The following is a 6,014-nucleotide window of genomic DNA, read 5'->3' as shown; positions in this document are numbered from 1 at the left end:
TGGAAAAAAACATCGGTGGGATACAGGATTGAGACCTGGTGAGATACAGAGCCAGGGTGGAAAGGGTGTGGGCTGTGCTGTAAATAGAAGGTAAGTTTGGAGGAAGAACAGCATGGTAGAGGGTAGCAGACATGATTTGAAGTTCTGTTTTGGGTAAGAAGGTAGGTAAAGCCACAGTACAAGGAGTCAGTTTTATGCTGCTGGACTAAGCAGTACAAAGAATATGCACAGAGCTGCAACTACCATCACTTGTGCAAACTCCATTTGGGAACATTGCTGCAGGTATTAGGACTGTCAATCAAGAGTATGGCTTGCAGGGGATCAATTCTGTTCTCCAGGGAGACTGATGAAAACCTGTATGATGAAAACCATGGTGGGGGGCTGGACTAGATCTTTTAAAGCTCCCTTCCAGCCCAAACCCTTCTGTGATTCTCTATGCCCTATTTCCCTGAATAGTACTCCCAAGGTTCAGGGGGCCCTGGATTTGCAATCCCACTGCTGATGACATACACTGCACATCATACATTAAAAAAAAAAAAAAAAAAAAAGGTTCCTTCACTCAGAAAAGAGTGGAAGATTCTGAGCTTAACACTTTAGGTACTTCCTGCAACTCCCAGAGTTGTTTCTGAATTTTACATTAAATAGTTAACACAGTCCAAAACTCATCCTTCCCAGTGGAGCTCCCAGAGCAACCTAAATTTACCAAGTTGTATTAATTTATTTGCTGTCCTAAATAAATTGAAATTGCTTTTTGTACCACGACAACTTCCAGTAAGGGCTGCAACCTACAGCCGTGCATTGGTTAGGACATATGCCTGAGCACTGGAATCATTCACTGTCAGAAGACCAAGGAAGATACCAGATCTATTTCTTACAGTTCCTGGGTGAATTCTTTACTCATAGGCTATTTTATAACTGAAAGAAGTGCACAACTTCTTCTGTCATTGGCAGTATGCCTTTCTCAGTCCTGGAAGGAAACTCAGGCCAGGGTCTCTGATTCTGCTTCCAAGGCACCTCAGACTTTACACCTCACACAAATCTTAGGCATTTAGATCCTCTCTGACCATGAATCACCTTGTATATATATCTTTTGATAGCATGACTCTTTCTAGCTATACACTTGTCTGACAAGTGGAGTATATAGGAAAAGCAGGTATACAGACCTGGACTGAAGGTCAGTAAAGTGCAAAGAAGTCTCCATACTGCCAGACCTGCAACCTGGTAGCAAAAGTCTTTTATATTACATCAAGCAGAATGCAAGAAGAACAGGTCTTAGAAGTTGACCTTCATTACCGTTTGTGAAACTATTAATATTGAACCAGCAAGGAACAAGAAAAATCCAAAAGTAAGACCATCCTAACATTCTTAAGAGACAATATTAACTTTAAAAGTATTTATTTTGCCTTTCAAAATCAATGCCAATAATGAAGAGCTATGTAGTAACCAGCCAAAAAACATTTGCATCAAAAGCCAATTACTAAACTTTGCTACAGTTTACGAAGTAATTTTGAGGTGGGAAGAGATCAGGAAGAATGGGGAGGGTTTTTTGGCACATATGAAGTAGTATAGTTTCATCAGAACAGTAGTTTCTCCCGTAAGTGTTCTTAATTACTTCTATTTGCATTTCATATTAGTGTTGTCATGCAAGCCTTCCCTTGTACGAAGTATGGCCCCATACAATACAGATATTTTATTTTCAGCTACCCTGTTGTGAAGAAGAAAAGTGGTGACAACTTCTTATGCATTGCTTTTAAGCCACATTTCTAATGGGGCAACACTTAATATCACTACTTAGCTCCACCAGTTTCATCAGCACTTTCCTTCCTTTCATTAGGCTGAAGGGTAAGTCAGTTCCAGAAAGCATCAAAGCCACAAAAATCACAGAAAACTTCTCTGTTGCACCCAAGTGACACAGAAGGCCTGAGCACATTGTCAAAGAAGATCAACTTGTATCTTAAACAAACCACCTGGAAAGTGGAGGCTTAGATCCCCAGCCTAATAAAATCAATCAGAAAAATCTACTGACTGGCTTTGGTTTGGACCTGGGACACTAAACATAAGTGGTTTTCTTGAGAAGCTGAAGCAGAACATGTTTGAATAGCTTGTGATCAACTGTCATCCAAATATAGATACCAAATATATGAAAACTTCCACTAAACAGCTTATACTTTATGTATAAGTAACTTTCCAGTTATATATGTCTATCAACTGGAGCACACATTCTTTTGCCCTCTTTGGCTTCAACAGGAATTTTGCCTCTGGCTTCAGCTGAAGGAAGAACAGGTCCTGAAAATTTGCTTCTATGATTAAACCCAAGGTCTTAATCTCTGCTTTGAAGCAAATGCCCACTTTAAATTTAATCTCATTAGGATCAAAATTTCCTTTCCTTTCAAACAATCAAGTTTGGTTAGTGAAGTATCCTTGATCATAAGCCACTTTCATTACCTGAAGGTTATTTATTGTTTCACTACTCTAAAATTTATTTACATTCATCTGTGTCTACATACAAACGAATACTGCGTCCTTACTATTTTTTTGTTACATTCCACAACCAGAGCAGCTGTCTGTAAACACTAGCAGGGTCAGCTGAACTCTAGCCATCCCACGATAATGAAGGGGAACAGCACTGCTTTGGCCAGTTCATTTACTACAGCCAAAAGGAGCAGGTAGCATCGCTTCTTGGCTGCCAAGAAGGCTAACTTCACACTGAGGGCACTCTCCTGGAAGCCAGGTGCTGTCGGTTTGAATATACCCTCAGCCTCAGGGTATAACTGAACCTACAGCTGAACTTCATACTGGACCAGTTCCTAAGGCACCAGCATGAGAATCCTGCATAGTTGTTTTTGCTAGCAAATGCTGACTAAAGTTTTCCAGTGTTCACTGAGGTCAGATACGGCCTTTACTACTTAACAGCAATCAGAGTATGGCAGAATGTAAGCAAAGGGATAAGAACTATTTTTCTGCCCTGGTGTATGTGATCAGATTACAAATATGATAAACAATTCTCTGCCAAGTAATACAAGTTAGAGACAACAACAAGTCAAAAGACTGAGAAAAAGACTGGCAAGGTTTAGGAAAATAATGTGAATTAGATGGGAAAACAGAAGTTACTAACTTTGCACTACTTTTAAATTTTTGCTAAGTTTTAAATTAAACAAACTATACCATTAAAATAGTCTTTTTTTAATCAAAACCAAATTCACAATTATGTAGTTTCTGGAATTCTCTGACACTACCCTTGGGTATTTTAATAATATACTACTTGTTCAGAAGAGGAAGATGGGGACACAACAGCTTTCTCCCATCTAAATATTCTAAACAATGTGAGGTACACAGCTGTGTCCTGTTGAACTAATTCTGGTGAGGACCGGGAGCCAGTTTAGAAACAAAACAGAACTGTCTGGCACAGCATGCTGGTAGCAAATACATCAACAAGGACTTTACTCCCCAATGGTCTGATTTGCTCAAATCTAAACAGAGACTAGACTAACACACGCAGTTAAGAGAAAGTGACCACAATCAGCTGCCTCTGTAAGCCCAAGTATCTGCCAAAAAAAAAAAAAGTTTCTGACAGAATGTAATACATATGCACCACAGAAACTGTCGGGTATTAGATCACTCAAACTGGGGAAAATATTTCCAGGCTCTAAGAAATTCTTCTGTATGGCAACTGTTAGCTAAATCATCTTAACAGAAAACTACACTTAGTAAGACTGGTAGAATCAGTCACTTGGGTTATCAAAGGCAAAAGAGTCAAAGCACTAATTCAGGAAGCTAAATACAGCTCCTGTTTTGCAAACTACCCTAATAATGAAGCGGTATTGAGAAGCATTTTAAAAGATTTGCTGTCATTAAGATGCAATAGTATTTCTAAGTAACAAAGGAAACTCCAGGTAAGGCAATCCAGGGGAAACCTCTGGCTTCCAACCAGACCACCAAAAGCACCAGGCGCATAAAATGGAACCGTGACACATAGTTCAACATACTGCCACTGCAGGCAGAGTGCCTGCAGGACCTTGCGAGAGCTTCTGCTTTTGAGCTCCTGCCACCAGAGTCTGCAGCTGCCAACTGCTGCTTCTCCCAGCGGCCCCATACTTCTCACCAGCTGAGCCACGGCCGGCTGCCCGTGCAAGAGGCAGCAGCAACAGCCCGGCGCCCTCCTCTGTGCCTCCCTGCCTGCTGCACAAGGGCGTTTTCCCAATAGAGCTGAAGGGTTTGTGTTTTTTTTTTCTCCCGGCCATTGCTGAGATTTCAAGGAAGGAAGACATTACTGCTGCGTGAAGCAGGGTCTCTTAATTCCCGCTGAATTGTAAGTCTGACGAGCTCAGATGCAAGATGTCCCTAATCAAATGAGCAGCTTTTTCCTCAGAAAAGTTTTCTCTTTGGAAAGAAAAACCCCACATATTAATTAAAACCCAACAAGAAGTCCACCCAAATCTTTCAAGCTACAAAAGAGCAACTGGAGAGGAAAGACACCTGAGACAATAGGAAAAAATCTGCTTAAAAAAGCCAACTAAGCCAGTCACCAGAAAGTCACCGCTAGCATACGACCCCCTTGGCCAGCCCTCCTTTCATGAGGGAAAACACGTCCCCTCGGCCAGCCACTGTTCATGAGCAAAAACCTGGCAGCTCGCAGGCTTGGTCTGGGTAGTGCCCAGATGGAATCGGTCGCTCCCCCGGCCCAGCCCCCAGACTCACCAAGATCACCACAGCAGGCTGGCGGCCAGAGCAGAAGCAACACCTCCCACCAGGCACACGGCAAGTCAAGCTGCAGGCGGAGGCAAGGGAGAAGCCTCAGGAAACACCTCAGGGGTGGGTGACCAACAGCGGACAACGTCAGCAGCTCTCCCGCTCCGCCGACACCAAAATGGCTGCAAGCAGGGAGGGCAATGTCCTTCCCGCCCTGCCTCCCCACAGCTTGCTGCTGGACTCCTGTGGCCCTGTTCTGTCCCCAGTCCAGAATCAGCCATTATCACGTTCTCCAGGTGGCACCACCAGGTGAGTCACATCAGCTCTGCCCCACCCACGGCAGGTGGGCCACAAGCCTCTGTGCACCAAGCTTATAAAGTCATCCAGAGCTCAAACGGACGCGTATTTCTGTAGATCACACATGGATTCACGACCCAACGCTTATATGAGCTACCCCTTCCTCCTACAGGTTTCTCAAAACCTCTGGAACTTTCAAGAAAAGCTGAAAGTTGAGAGACAAAAGGAGATGCGAGAAGGAAGTTAGCAAGTCAGCTAGCAGTAATAAATGCTTAAGACTGAATAGAATTAAAAAAATCTTTATAATAGTATCAAAAATGTTCAGCTGCAAAAAGCGCCTCTTCAAGTTACACTGAAAACTGCTAAAAATATTAGTTGCATAGCTGATCCTATTTAATTTTTGTCAGAGAGGAACCTGCGGATAGAGCTGCAAATCATTCTCTTACGGTGGTCTGCTCCCTTCAGGTTAAAGGGTCTCCAATGCATCCAAGTCAAAGACATCCCAAAAGCAAACACTCCTTGATCACCACGTGAAATATTCATTCTAAGGCGTCCAGTACTCTCTGAAGTAGAATGGAGCTTTTCACCTTAAAAGGTTATAAATCTCACCCTGTATCTCTTGTGATAGAAATGAATAATTCTACAAGCCACGCAATAATTAAGCTAGTGTTATCTTTATTTTCATTTGAAAGACCATCACTTTTCAAAGGATTAACACCATTTGTAAAGAATGGGGCAACACCAATACTTTTGAACTTCACTAAAACAGATATAGCTCCCAGCAATACTCGGTTTAAAAGAGGCAACCTTTAACTCACACAGCTAGCACAAGGCCACTATTAAATTCCTGCCTATAGTCTCAGTTTTACAAATACATATAAAGTCACAGCACTGATCCTTTAGTTTAGAAAGTTTTTAATTCTGTAATAAATCCATCAACTTAAATTAATTTAAAATGAGAACATCAAAAGTCTCACAGCACTGATAAGATTTAAGTAACAGAACACTATATAGATATTCTCCATGTA

The sequence above is a fragment of the Haliaeetus albicilla genome, chromosome 5 (genome assembly GCF_947461875.1).
Source record: "Haliaeetus albicilla chromosome 5, bHalAlb1.1, whole genome shotgun sequence".
In the NCBI taxonomy this organism is placed as follows: domain Eukaryota; kingdom Metazoa; phylum Chordata; class Aves; order Accipitriformes; family Accipitridae; genus Haliaeetus; species Haliaeetus albicilla.
This window is presented reverse-complemented; position numbering follows the sequence as displayed.